The 16,049-nt window shown below is 39.5% G+C and overlaps 1 pseudogene; it reads left to right on the top strand.

The window, feature by feature from the left end:
* Nucleotides 1–16,049, top strand: part of LOC100911869 (uncharacterized) — a 40,672-nt pseudogene continuing 24,623 nt past the window's right edge.

Below are 16,049 nucleotides of genomic sequence, written 5' to 3'. Positions count from 1 at the left end.
ATGACACCCCGATATGATTTCTATCATCATCATGTGACCATGACACCCCGATATGAAGATCATGACAACTGGTCATATCACACATGTAGGGAGCGGCTCGGTAAAACAAAGATGGCACCGACATCCAGTCCCGTCTGGTAGTAAATGACTTATAACGCATGCGCAGGCTTGTCCCCTTGCCAGGGCGGCCTTAGGATAATGAGGTGATCCGGCGCCCACCTGTGGTGAACAACGGTACTGCGCATGCGCTGGTTTTGCACCTGGCATCAGTTGGCAGGGACGTTAATATGCTAATGAGGGATTCATGCTCCGCCAATCTCTGAAGGACAACTAGCATAGACCCAGCCTGCTGTGTATATAAGGCGAGAGCTTTTGCAGCTCAAGGTCCCCGTATCAAGCAAAGAGGTGGTCCTGTAATAAAGGATGTTGAGAAGAATCCGACCGTGTTGCGTCTTCCTTGCCGGCCGAGGCGGGCGTGACAACACAGACCAGATTTCTCCATTTTAATGAGGTATATAGATATACCTTGATTTCTGGGGCATACACTCATGGAAAAGGTATTTAATATTTTGTCCAAATTGAATAAATAGTAGGCACCTTTTTGACCATAAATAAACTGATTGGCACAAGGGTGGAATCCTTTGTTATATCAACCAGCATCTAAGTCTCCTGCGTAAAAACACTCCATAATCCTGGTACTCAACCCTGAACTAAGCTGGATTTCCCTGTCTCCAGGTTCATCTTAGGACCAAGAGCCTCATTCTAAACTCTTTGCAGTTCCCAGGATGGTCTGTGTGTCCAGAAGTTTGAAAACAAACACCTTGGTTCTAGTCTTTTCAGTGTTTCTTGTGGAGAAACACAGTCTTCGATCCATATTTTAGGCAGCATTTAGCCTCCCCAGTGAGATTACTGGCTTGTTCCCAATCATGAAACACATTCAATACTGCTTATGCCAAGAAGTATTTGCTGACAGGAGCCCGATATGGATATCTCCTGAGATGTTCTGCCAGAATCCAGCTGATACAGATGAGGATGGTTTCAGAGAACTATTGGACTGAACAAGGGGACCCCAATGTAGGAGTTTGAGAACACTGAAGAAGCTGAAAAGATTTGGCACCCCAGAGGAAGAACAACAATACCAACCAACAGGACCCCACCAGAGCTGCCATGGACTAAACCACCAACCAATGAGTACACATGGAGGAACCCATGATTCCAGCCACAAATGTAGCAGAGGATGACATAGTCCATCGTGCATCAAAGGAAAATCCTTTGGTCTTGTCAAGGTTCATTGCACCAATGTAGGATAATATTGAGATTGGAGTGAGTAGGTGGGAGTAGAAGCATCATTACAGAATCAGGTGGAGGTTGGAGGAGTATGAGAGAGGGGAGAAAGGGAATAACATTTGAAATTCAAGTACATAAAATATCCAAGAAAAATGAAATTAAAAAAACATAATTCTCAAGAACTGAATATCAAAAGATCAGGAATCACTAACAGATATTCAAGATCTATAGTCATCAGGGAAATATGAATCAAAATGATCCTGACATTCCATTTTACTTCCATATTATAGATAAAAATCAAAATCTCAAGCAACAACTCATGCTGTAAAGGATTAGGCACTAGTCCATTGCTGTAAGAATTGCAAACATTTACAACCATGTTGATTTGGAATTCAACTTGATGGTTTCTCTGTAATTTAGGAATAGTTCTGTCTTAAGACTCAACTATACCACTCCTTGCTCTATACTCAAATAATGCTCTTTAACACAAGGACAAATGCTCCACTATGTTCAGAGTCACTTTTTTAATAGTCCTGCAAAACTGGAAACAACCTAGCTATCTTTCAACTGAAAAATTGATATAGAAAATACAGTGCATTTGCACAATAGAATATTACTCAGCTACCAAAAATAGAGCATTATGAAATGGGTAGGTAAGTGGATAGAACTAGAAATTATCATCCTGTTTGAGATAAAAGAGACTCAGAAAGACATGTGTGGTATGTACTCAGTTATAATCGGATATTAGCCACAAAGTACAGCATCAGCATGCTAAAATCCATAGACCCAAAGAAGCTCATTAACAAGTGGAACTAAGGCAGGATACTTGCATCTCACTGAGAAGGAGATTAAAATAGATAATTGTGGGAGATTTGAGGTAGGGTCCTGAGAGGAAGAGGGAGTAGGGAGGGAAACAGGATGGATCAGTGGTGATGATCACCATGGGAAAGCGAACTGGGAGATTGAACTGGGATTGGTTGGTGGTGCCATCTCTAGGATAAACTAGAAGCCCAGGGCAAGGGAAACTGCCAGGAAACTATCGGCATGACCCTAGCTAAGACTCCTAGCAATATTAGATTTGGAACCTGAAATAGCAACCTCTTATAACTAGGTAAGACTTCTAATGGAGTAATAGGAACACCAATGTACCCACAAAACCTTTCACTCATAATTTGTTCTACGTGCAATATGTGCATGTATAAAGATGAAGCAAAATAGAGGGCTGGGCCAACCAAAGACTAGCCTGACTTAAGACCCATGCCATATGAGAGGGCTCACGATTGACAATATTCATGATATTCCTATACTTGCAGAGAGGAAGCTAGTAAAACTTTTATCTGAGAGGCTTCACCCAGCAGTTGATGGAAAGAGATGTAGAAACCCACAGCCAAACATTAGATGGAGCTCTGGGAATAATGTGTAAAAGGAAGCATAGAAATATACTAATAGGTCAAGGATAACACAGGATATCTTAATCAATCAACTAAATTGGGCCCATAGTGGATAACAGATACTGAAACACCAACAAAAGAGCATTCATGAGGTGGTCCTAAGTCCCCTACTCTTATATAAATTTGTGTAATGCCTAACAATTGGATCAGGGTGTGTCACTAATTCCATTTCCTGCCTTTAGATCCATTTCCTTTAATATGTCTGCCTTATCTAGACTTCATAGGAGAAGATACCCTAATCATGCAGCAATAATTTGCCTAGGCAATTGTTATACATAGGAGGCCTCTTGTGCTTTTCTGAGGAGAAACTTAGGTGGCAGGGAATGTGCAGGTGAGAGGGAAGGACTGAACGTCTAGGAGGAAGGGAAAGTTGTGAAAGGGAAGAGGGAGGGGAAAATGGGTCAGAATAAGTTATGTGGGTGAGAGAATAATTCCAAAGAGAATGAATGGAGATATGAAGCTGTGGGAGGTGAGGTGGGGGTAAACTTTAGAAAGTACTAGAGAGCTCTGATATGAGAGGCAGCTAGGACTCAGTGAGGATGACATTAGCTAAAATGCTTACCAGTGGGGAGATGAAACTTGAGGAGACAATTTCCAGGAGATAGACAGTTTCCCCAGTTTTGGGATGGAGTCACCCAACAACAAAATTGTTGACTGAGAATCATTTCTGTTTAAAATAAACACAAGGGCAGAACAGAGTAGAGACTTAACTAAAGGCAATCCAGCGACTGGCCCAAATTTGGATCCATCCTGTTTACAGGCACTAAACCCTGACACTATTTCAGAGGCCAAGTTGTGCTTGCATTCAGGAGCTTAACATAGCTGTCCATTGAGTGGCTGTACCAGCACCTGTCTGAGACAGATGGAGACACATGATAAAAATATACATTCTGTTTATCTGGGCATGGAAACTTATCTAAAATGGATTACATTATGAACATGAAACACATTTTAAAAAGTTCAGAAAATTTGAAATAATTTCAAATATCCTACATAGCCAGTATGTAATAAAACCATGAAATCAACAGCAAGGGAATCCACAGGATTCATCCAAAAATGCAGAGATTAAACATTTTAGCATTAATTTTTTAAATTTTAATGTACAAAATGAGCGTTCTTAAATGCTTCACCCTCCCTTTAACCCACCAGCCAACAGAGATAGTGGGAAAGTAAGGATATGTGAGAAATGGACATGATTAGAAAGGTTCTTTGGAACTCAAGAAGTTAGACCGCAGGGAGACAAATAACCCTATTAAAAAATGGGGTTCAGAGCTAAACAAACGATTCACAGCTGAGGAATGCCGAATGGCTGAGAAACACCTAAAGAAATGTTCAACATCTTTAGTCATAAGGGAAATGCAAATCAAAACAACACTGAGATTTCACCTCACACCAGTGAGAATGGCTAAGATCAAAAACTCAGGTGACAGCAGATGCTGGCGAGGATGCGGAGAAAGAGGAACACTCCTCCATTGTTGGTGGGATTGCAGACTGGTACAACCATTCTGGAAATCAGTCTGGAGGATCCTCAGAAAATTGGACATTGAACTGCCTGAGGATCCAGCTATACCACTTTTGGGCATATACCCAAAAGATGCCCCAACATATGAAAAAGACACGTGCTCCACTATGTTCATCGCAGCCTTATTTATAATAGCCAGAAGCTGGAAAGAACCCAGATGGCCTTCAACAGAGGAATGGATACAGAAAATGTGGTACATCTACACAATGGAATATTACTCAGCTATCAAAAACAATGGCTTTATGAAATTCGTAGGCAAATGGTTGGAACTGGAAAATATCATTCTGAGTGAGCTAACCCAATCACAGAAAGACATACATGGTATGCACTCATTGATAAGTGGCTATTAGCCCAAATGCTTGAATTACCCTAGATGCCTAGAACAAATGAAACTCAAGACGGATGATCAAAATGTGAATGTTTCACGCCTTCTTTAAAAGGGGAACAAGAATACCCTTGGCAGGGAAGAAAGAGGCAAAGATTAAAACAGAGACTTAAGTAACACCCATTCAGAGCCTGCCCCACATGTGGCCCATACATATACAGCCACCCAATTAGACAAGATGGATGAAGCAAAGAAGTGCAGACCGTCAGGAGCCGGATGTAGATCGCTCCTGAGAGACACAGCCAGAATACAGCAAATACAGAGGCGAATGCCAGCAGCAAACCACTGAACTGAGAATAGGACCCCCGTTGAAGGAATCAGAGAAAGAACTGGAAGAGCTTGAAGGGGCTCGAGACCCCATATGTACAACAATGCCAAGCAACCAGAGCTTCCAGGGACTAAGCCACTACCTAAAGACTATACATGGACTGACCCTGGACTCTGACCACATAGGTAGCAATGAACATCTTAGTAAGAGCACCAGTGGAAGGAGAAGCCCTGGGTCCTGCTAAGACTGAACCCCCAGTGAACTAGACTGTTGGGGGGAGGGCGGCAATGGGGAGAGGGTTGGGAGGGGAATACCCATAAGGGAGGGGAGGGGGGAGGGGGGAGGGGGATTTTTGCCCAGAAACCGGGAAAGGGAATAACACTTGAAATGTATATAAGAAATACTCAAGTTAATAAAAAAGAAAAAAAGAAAGAAAGGTTCTTTGGGGCAACGCCCGTCTGTGATGTCTGGAAATCTGCAGGTCAGTGCACAGGTTAGCAGAAGTAGTTAGATCCACTTGCAGACAGTTCACAGATGCATCAGTAGTCCAGATTTGGTAGAGTCTGGGTAGCTCCAGCAGTGACACTACCTAGAAGAGCCATCCAGGTTTCAGCCTCAGGATGACTCTGCACAAAAGACCAGGACTAATGTCAGGAGAATTTATTGGCTTGGCCTATTTCAGTGAAGCAAAGGTAAGTGAAGACTAGTAGTAACCTACAAATATTGCAGTGACCCCAATAAGCAAGAACAGCACAGACTTTACCATTGTCCATTAAGTCTTATTTATACATTTCAAACTTCACCTGTCTTCCCTAGTTCTTGTCATCACATATGTTGCCTCAGAAGAAGTGCCTCTCTCAGCTGACATCACTCTGTCAATCTGCCAGTGTCCACAGAATTGGCAAGAAACTGCAGCAGAGCACTAGAAGATTTTTGTTGCATTTCTTTCTGTGGAGTCCTGGCAAATGCAGCTCAACAAATCAATATTAGGCAGACCAATACATGCATGTTTTCTTCTTCACATGTGCTTTCAACAATCTTTCTCTTGTGTCTGCTTCAGCAAAACATTCCTTGAAGTGTCTGTCTTAGACTTTCACACCTGTGTCCACTTTAATGAAACATTCCTTCACATGTTTGTCCTGGCAAGGCACCATCCAACTGACTATCCAAAGTTTCAATTTTACTGAATGATGAGTTGGGGATAGAAGAAATGAAGAAAGAAGCAAAAAACTTGCTGGAACAAAAGTGAGTGAATATGAAAGCAAATAAAAGAAGCTTCTGAGAGAGTTGTTGATATACTCTCAATTAATCCCCTTGTGAATAATTATACAAAAGAAAATACACACCACCTGATCAAGCCTTCCCTTTCCCCCCAGATCTACATTATGCCTCACTGAATAGAACCAATTTTCAGGGTTACAGTCCCATTGTGCTTACTTTCATTCCCCTTCATCTGGCTCTCATTAGAAACGTGGTCTGGGTCATTTTATTGCTGATTCTTTTTCAATCCCAGCTGAATATCAAGTTTTTTTCTTGTGTTCTCACAGGGGAAAACCATGATTAAGTAGACACAAAATTAAAACATAAATAAACCATATTAATAATTATTTAATTAATAATAATTTTAAGTTGTAAATTCTTTTCTCTTATAACTTTTAACTGTCAGGTGTCAAACAGGTATCTTTAAATGAATCACAATTTTAGTAAGCAAAAAAGTATATTTAGAGTCAGTAAACAACTATGCTTCATTCTATTACCTGGAATTAAAAAGCAAAAGTGATTTGTGGCTTTCTTCATCTTATGAACCTCAATTTTATAGATAGATAGGTAGATAGATAGATAGATAGATAGATAGATAGATAGATAGATACATAGATACATAGATAGATACATAGATAGATACATAGATAGATACATAGATAGATACATAGATAGATACATAGATACATAGATAGATACATAGACATACAGACAGATATAAATATAGATAGATATTTATATACATATATCTATATATATCTTTCATGTAGTCATAAAATTCTTAATTTGTGACAAATACAAATACAATACACAAAGGAAACACAGTAGGAGAGCCTTTGCTTGGGTTATTGCCACCAATAACCAAGGAATTTGGGAAGAACTCAAGCTGAGTGCACAGAGAGTAAGCTTCCTACTAATTTGCTTCACTTGGCTTCTTTAGAAAATTTAAAATTTATTCACTTTACATCCTGATTGCTGTCACTACTCCAAGTGTCTGCCTCCCACAGTCTGTCCCTCATCCCTATCCCCTCCACGTCTCAGAAAATGGATGCTTTCCCTTGGTATCTCCCATTCTGTGACATCAACTCTGTCAATGGCAGGCCCTTCTGCTCCCATGAAGGCCAGACAAGACAACAAAGTTAGGGGAAGGATTCAACACAACAGCTCTAGGGATAGAAGTTGCTGAAGTTGTTTGGAACCCACATGAATACCAAGCTATATATTGCCAGGAGAGCTAAGGTCCAGCATGTGTATGCCCATTGGTGCCAAAAGAAACCCAGCTCTGACACTAGAGGTTAAATTCGAGCACAGAGACAATATTGAGTCAGTCCTGACTCTGGTTAATGTGAGTGGATCCAGATACTAGGAGTTGCTTCCTATTGGTGCCAGTTTTTGGAGAGTAGAGAGAAAATTCTCTCTGCCCCTCTCTCTCTCTCTCTCTCTCTCTCTCTCTCTCTCTCTCTCTCTCTCTCTCTCTCTCACACACACACACACACACACACACACACACACACACACACACTGGATGTGCAAAAGTAAAAGCAGAGTCCAAATAACTTCATACATGAAAGTAAATAAATACTTGCATATTTTTCAAACACTGTTCTGAATCTCTGCTAATTTCATCCCCCACTGATTATTTGGAACCTACCCTATCCAAGATATATGGCATACCTGATAGATGGCCCTTAACCCAAACTCTGCCACCTGTAGCTGTTCATTCATATTTACTACCTTCTGGCTCTCTCCAGTTTCTCCTCACATATAATCCTTAATCCACACCCTTAATCTCCAGGGCATTTCTTCTCCCTCACAATTTCCTCCCACCATATGCCTCATATGACTAGTTTATTCTCTCCTTCAAAGTGAACTCTGATCATCCTTGCTTGGTTCTTCCTTCATCTTTAGCTTTTTTGTTTCTATGGAGTATAGTGTGAGTATCCTGATTTTATAGCTAATACCCATTTGTAAGTGACTACATACTATGCATTTCCTTTCTGGACTAGGCTACTTCACTGTAGATACTATTCTCAAGTTCCATCTCTTTGCCTGGAATATTCATGATAATTTTATTTTAATAGCTGGATACTGTTTAAATTTTTAGATATGCCATTTTTATCCATTCTTCAGTTACTGGGTATCTATGTTGATTTAAATTTCTGAATCTTATGAATAAAGCACCTATGAACATAATTGAGCAAGTATTTTCACACAGTAGGGTACCTTTGGGGTATATGCCCAGAAGTGATAATGTTAGGTCTTGAGGTATAACAATACCAAGTTTTCCAAGAAACTGACAAATTGATTTACAAATTGTACAAGTTTACACTCACAACAGCAAGGGTGGAATGTTCCCCTTGTTCCATACCCTCATCAACAAGTCAACAACTTGAGTTATTATATATTAATCATTCTAAGGGCTTTGAGATGGAGTTTCCATTTTCATTTTGTTGGTTCTGAAGACTGTTGAACACTTCCTTCAGTGCATTTCAGCCGTTTTAAATTCCTCTGTTGAGAATTATTTTTGGTTCTGCACCACATTTTTTTTATTAACTTGAGTGTTTCTTATTTACATTTCGAGTGTTATTCCCTTTCCCGGTTTCTGGGCAAACATCCCCCTAATCCCTCCCCCTCCCCTTCTTTATTTGTGTTCCCCTCCCCATCCTCACCCCATTGCTGCCCTCCCCCAACAATCACGTTCACTGGGGGTTCAGTCTTAGCAGGACCAAGGGCTTCCCCTTCCACTGGTGATCTTACTAGAATATTCATTGCTACCTATGAGGTCAGAGTCCAGGGTCAGTCCATGTATAGTCCTTAGGTAGTGGCTTAGTCCCTGGAAGCTCTGGTTGCTTGGCATTGTTGTTCATTAGGGGTCTTGAGCTCCTTCAAGCTCTTCGAGTTCTTTCTCTGATTCCTTAAACGGGGGTCCCGTTCTCAGTTCAGTGGTTTGCTGCTGGCATTCGCCTCTGTATTGCTGTATTCTGGTTGTGTCTCTCAAGAGAGATCTAAACGCGGCTCCTGTTGGCCTGCACTTCTTTGCTTCATCCATCTTGTCTAATTGGGTGGCTGTATATGAATGGGCCACATGTGTATGGGCAGGCTCTGAGTGGGTGTTCCTTCTGCCTCTGTTCTAAGCGTTGCCTCCCTATTCCCTGCCAAGGGTATTCTTGTTCCCCTTTTAAAGAAGGAGTGAAACATTCACATTTTGATCATCCTTCTTGAGTTTCATGTGTTCTGTTCATCTAGGGTAATTCAAGCATTTGGGCTAATAGCCACTTATCAATGAGTGCATACCATGTGTGTTTTTCTGTGATTGGGTTACCTCACTCAGGATGATATTTTCCAGTTCCAACCATTTGCCTATGGATTTCATAGAGTCATTGTTTTTGATAGCTGAGTAATATTCCATTGTGTAGATGTACCACATTTTCTGTATCCATTCCTCTGTTGAAGGGCATCTGGGTTCTTTCCAGCTTCTGGCTATTATAAATACGGCTGCGATGAACATAGTGGAGCACGTGTCTTTTTTATATGTTGGGGCATCTTTTGAGTATATGCCGAAGAGAGGTATAGCTGGGCCCTCAGGTAGTTCAATGTCCAGTTTTCTGAGGAACCTCCAGACTGATTTCCAGAATGGTTGTACCAGTCTGCAATCACACCAACAATGGAGGAGTGTTCCTCTTTCTCCGCATCCTCACCAGCATTTGCTGTCACCTGAGTTTTTGATCTTAGCCATTCTCACTGGTGTGAGTGCACCACATTTTTTATTTGGATTATTTGGTTTGCTAGTGTCTATCATTTTTTAGTTCTTTTATACATTTTGAGTATTTTCCTTTTGTGAGATGTAGGATTGGTAAAGACCTTGTCACAATTTGTAGGCTGCTGTTCTGTCCCTATGACATTGTCCTTTTCCTAACAGTAGTTTTTCACTTTCTTGAGTCCTGTTTATCAAATTTTTATACCCTAAGCAATGGGTGTCCAATTAAAAAAATAGTATATTGTACCAATTCATTCAAGAGTATTTTCCATTTTTCTGTTATGAGATTAAGTGAATTCAGTATTACGTTTATGTCCTTTATCTACTTGAACTTGAGTTTTATGCAGCATGACAAATATAAAACTATTTTTGATCTACCACATGTAGACATCAAATTAGACCAGTATGATTTGTTGAAGATGCTTTCTTTTCTCTATTGTACAATTTTACCTTCTTTGTAAAAATTGAAATGTCCATAGGTGTGTGTGTTTCAGAGGCTTCAATCTGACTACATGAATCAAGCTGCATGTTCCTATACCAATACCATGCAGTTTTTATAACTAATGCTCTGTAATACAGCTGTAATATCATCTGTAATATAGTGTCTTAACCACAAAAGAACACATATGGTATACACTCACTGATAAATGGATATTAGCCCAAAAGCTCGGAATACCCAAGATACAATTCACAGACTTCATGAGGCTCAAAAAGATGAAAGACAAAAGCATGGATGCTTCAGTCTTTCTTAAAAGGAGGAACAACAAAATACTCAAGGAAAGAAGTACAAAGACAAAATGTGGAGTATAGACTGAAGAAAAGGCCTTCCAGAAATGGCCTCACTTGCAGAAACACCCCATAAACAAACACCAAACCCAGACACTATTGCAGATGTCAATAACTGCTTGCTGACAGGAGACTGATACATCTGTATCCTGAGAGGTTCTGCCAGAGTCTGACAAATACAGAGGTGGATGGTCATAGCCAACCATTTTAATGGGGACATGGGTTGCCAAATGGAGGAGGTAAAGAAAAGGATTGAAAGAGTTGAAGTGTTTGGTACCACAGGAAGAATATCAATATCAACCAAGGTGACTGCCCAGAAGTCAAAGGGACTGAAGAACCAACAAAAATTATGCATGGAGTGACCCATGGCTCCAGCTACATATGTAGCAGAGGATGGCCTTCTCAGGCACCAATGGGAGGAAAGTCTTTTGGTCCTGAGAAGGCTCAATGCCCCAGTGTATGGAAATGTCAGGGCAGAAAGACAGGAGTGGGTGGGTGGTTAGTTGGGTGAGTAACCTCATAGAAGCAGGGGCAGGGAGGATAGAGGGTTTCCAGAGGGGAAACTAGAAAAGGGGATAACATTTGAAATTTAAATAAATAAAATATCCAAAAAACCAATCAAAAATAAGTGCTGGTTTATTTAAAAAATTAACAAGATATACAAACACTTAGTGAAGGACAGAGAGACACTATCCAAACTAAAAAATGTGACATAAAAATGGAGACATAACAACAGACACTGAGGAAATCCAAAGAGTCGTGAAGTCTTACTTCAAAACACTATAGTCCACAAAATTAAAAAAAAATGTTCAAGAAATTAATGATTTTCTAGACAGAGGCAACTTACCAAAATTAAATATTTAACCGGACTACAACCCCTAAGGAAATAGAAGCACTCATTAAATTCTCCTAATCATAAACTGCAGGGTCAGATGGTGTTAGTGCATAATTATGCCAGTAGTTCAAAGAAGTGATATTTATGACCTTGGCATCTTATAAATGTTTTTATCATTTACCAGTATGCATGGTAAAATCTACACACAATTGCTAAAATAAAGGTCACCCTCCATTCTTTGTTTTTGTTTTTATTTTTTTCTTTGCTCTTCATTGTCTTTCTTTTTTTAAACATTGTTAAGTGGATTATTAAAATTTACATTTAATTGTTATCAACTTTCCCTGTTTCCCTTTCATAAACCCCCTGATGCACACTTCCCCCTTCTTCTATGAGGGTATTCCCCACCCACCAACCCTTTCCTGACTCCCTGACCTGACATTCCCCTGAACTGGGGAGTCCAGCTTTGGTAGGACCAAGGGTTTCTCCTTTCAATGTGCACAATATGGCCATCCTCTGTTAATATGCAGATGGAGCCTTGGGTCTGTCCATGTGTCCTCCTTGGATAGTTGGAAGCTGTGGTTCGTCGGTATTATTGTTCTTATGGGGTTGCAAGTGCCTTCAGCTCTTTTAGCCTTTTCTCTAACTCTTTTAATGGGGACCCCATTCTCAGTTCAACGGTTGCCTGCAAGCATTCACCTTTGTATTTATCATACTCTGGCATATTCTCTCCGGAGCCAGTTCTATCAGGCTTCTGTCAACTTGCACTTCTTGGCATCAGCGGTATTGTCTGGGCTTGATCCTGGGCTGGATCCCCAGGTGGGGTAGGCTCTGAGTGGACTTCCCTTAAGTCTCTGCTCCAAAATTTGTCTCCATATTTAGTCCTATGAATATTTTTGCTCTCCTTTCTAAGAAGGACTAAAGTATCTACAATTTGGTAATCCTTCTTCTTGAGCTTCATGTAGTCTGTAGATTGTATCTTGGATAACCCTAGCTTTGGGGCTAATATCGACCTAACAGTGAGTGTATATCATGTGTGTATTTTTTTGATTGGGTTACCTCACTCAGGATAATATTTTCTAGTTCCATCCATTTGCCTATGAATTTCATGAAGTCATTGTTTTTAATACCTGAGTAGTACTCCATTGTGTAAATGTACCACATTTTCTGTATCCATTCTTCTGTTGACAGATATCTCGCTTATTCCTTGGTTCTGGCTATTATAATTAAGGCTGCTATGGACATGGTGGAACATGCATCCTTGTTATAGGTTGGAGCATACTTTGGGCATATGCACAGGAATGGTATAGCTGGCTTCTCAGGTAGTACTATGTCAAATTTTCTGAGGAACTTCCAGACTAATTTTCAGAGTGGTTGTACACCCCAACAATGGAGGAGTGATCCTCTTCTTTCACATCCTAGCCTGCATCTGTTGTCAACTGCATTTTTTAACTTACCTATTCTGACTAGTGTTAGGTAGAATCTCAGGGTTATTTTGATTTGCATTTTCCTGATGAGTAAAGATGTTGAACATTTATTTAGGTTCTTCTCTGCTATTTAATATTCCTCAGCTGAGAATTCTTTGTTTAGATTTGTACTCCATTTTAAAATGGTTATTTTATTCTCTCTAATATAACTCCTTGAGTACTTTGTACATGTTGGTATTAGCTTTCTATGAGATGTAAGATTGGTATATATCTTTTCCCAATCTTTTGGTTGCCATTTTGTCCAAATGACAGTGACCTTTGCCTTACAGAAGCTTTCTAATTTTATGAAGTCCCATTTGTTGATTCTTTATCTTAGATCATAAACCATTGGTGTTCAGTTCAGTTAATTTTCCTCTGTGCCTATGTGTTCAAGGATCTTCCCCACTTTTTTTCCAATTAGTTTGTGTGTATTGGTTTTATGTGAAGATACACTGGGACTTGAGCTTTTTACAGGGAGATAAGAATGGTTCAAGTTGATTCATCTACATGCTGACCTCCAGTTGAACCATTTTGTGAAAGTGCTATCTTTTTTCCACTGGATTGTTTTAGCTATTTTGTGAAATATCAGGTGACCATAGGTGTGTGGGGTCCATTTCTGTATCTTCTATTCTAATTGATCTACTTTCCTGTCTCTGTACTAATATGATACAGTTTCTGTTACTATTTCACTACAATGCAGCTTCTGATCAGGGACGGCGAGAACCTCAGAAGTTCTTTTATTGTAGAGGCATAGGTTTTACTATCCTGGGTTTTTGTTATTCCAAATAATTTTGTAAATTGCTCTTTCTAACTCTATGAAGAATTGAGTTGGAATTATGATGGGCGTTGTATTGAATCTGTAGATTGCTTTTGGCAAGATACAAATTTTTACAATATTGATCCTGTAATTCCATGATTGTGGGAGGTCTTTTCATCTTCTGAGATCTTTTCAATTTCTTTCTTTAGAGACTTGAAGTTCTTGTCCATCAGATCTTTCACTTGCTTGGTTAGAGCTACAGCAAGGTATTTTATATTATTTGTGACAATTTTGAAGGGTGTCATTTACCTAATTTCTTTCTTAGCCTATTTATCTTTTAAGTAGATGACAGATACTGATTTGTTTGAATTAAATTCATATCCAGCCACATTTCTGTTGTTGTTTATCAGGCTCAGGAGTTCTCAGGTGGAACGTTTGGGGTCACCAAAGTATACTATCATATCATCTGCAAATAGTGATATTTTGACTTCTTCCTTTCCAATCTGTATCTCTTTTACCTGTCTTGGTTTTCTGATTTCTCCCCCTAGGACTTTGAATACTATAGTGAATAAGTAGTAAGAGAATGTGCAGCCTTGTCTAGTCCTTGATATTAGTGGGGTTGCTCCAAGTTTCTCTCCATTTAGTTTGATGTTGGCTACTGGTTTGCTCTATATCACTTTTACTGAGCTTAGTTATGGGCCTTGAATTCCAGATCTTTCCAAGACGTTTTACTTGAAGGGGTGTTGAATTTTGTCAAATGCCCTCTCTGCATCTAATGTGATAGATGATGTGTTTTTTTTTTTGACTTTGTTTATGTAGTGAATTACATTGATGGATTTCCATATATTGAACCATCCCTGCATCCCTGTGATGTAGCCTACTTGAACATGATGGATAACAGTTTTTGGTGTGTTCTTTGATTCTGTTTGTGAGAATTTTATTGAGTATCTTTGTGTTGATATTCACAAGTAAAATTATTCTGAAGTTCTCTCTGTGTTGGGTCTTTTGGTGGTTTAGGCATAAATGTAATTATGGCTTAATAGAAGGAATTGGTTAGTATTCATTCTATTTATTTTTGTGCAATAATTCGATAGTATGTTAGGTCTTCTATGAAGGTCTGATAGAATTCTGCACTAAACCCATGTGGTTGTGGGCTTTTTTGTTTGGGAGAACTTTCATAACTGCTTCTCTTTATTTAGGAGCTATGGAACTGTTTAGATGGTTCATCTGATGTTGATTTAACTTTGGAACCTGGTATCTCTCTAGAATTTTTTTATTTCATCCAGATTTTTCAGTTTTGTTTTCAGTAGGATCCATTTTTTTAATTTACTCATATTCTGTTGTTATGTCTCCCTTTTAATTTCTGATTTTCTTCATTTGAATACTCTCTCCCTCCCCACTGGTTAGTCTGGCTAAGGTTTTATGTATCTTGTTGATTTTCTCAAAGAACCAGCTCCTGTTTTTCTGTTTGCTTGTTTTTCTTTTTTAATAGTTATTTTGGTTCTAATTGGTTGATTTCAGCCCTGAGTTTGATTATTTCCTGCCTTCTACTTCTCTTGGGTTATTCGTTTCTTTTTGTTCTAGTGCTCTTAATGTGTGTTGTCAAGCTGCTAGTGTATGCTCTCTCCTGTTTCTTTTATGAGATTCTCAGATCTATGAGTTTTCTTCACAGCACTGTTTTCATTGTATCCCATAAGTTTAGGTATGTTGTGCTTTCATTTTCATTAAATTCTAAAAAGTCTTTGTTTTCTTTCATTATTTCTTTGCTTGGGTCAGCGTACCATAAATTTGACTACCAGCAGTAGGCCGGGATTAGATATCTCAGAAGCATGTGGCAGCTTCTTGTACAAAAGTATGGTGTCTGGGACCCTGAGGAGCAGGAGACCCATCCCTCCAGGGGAGCTGTAATCTGAAATAAGAGGCTGCCCACAGTTGGCTGGAATGGAGACATCTCAGGAACTGCCAGAAGCTTTTTGTAAGAAAAGGTTGTTCCCATTTCTCTGAACCTTAGCTCTGGACAATGACTGTATAAATTTCATTTGTGTGTGACTGATTTTCAGTTGTCCTTGCTGTGTATATTTATTCTATGATATCTGACTTTTCTACTTCTTTATCCTTCTGCTCTGGTAAGTTCTAGGAAACTAGATGTTCCTTGATGTAATAACTCTTAAACAATTGGAAATTGAGTCATAGAAGCACAGCACAACACAGCCTTAATGACCTAGGTGCATGCTGTGTGTTCTCATCTTAGAAACAATGTAATAACTCCACAATGGTA

The sequence above is a fragment of the Rattus norvegicus genome, chromosome X (assembly GCF_036323735.1).
Source record: "Rattus norvegicus strain BN/NHsdMcwi chromosome X, GRCr8, whole genome shotgun sequence".
Lineage (NCBI taxonomy): Eukaryota > Metazoa > Chordata > Mammalia > Rodentia > Muridae > Rattus > Rattus norvegicus.
This window is presented reverse-complemented; position numbering and strand designations above follow the sequence as displayed.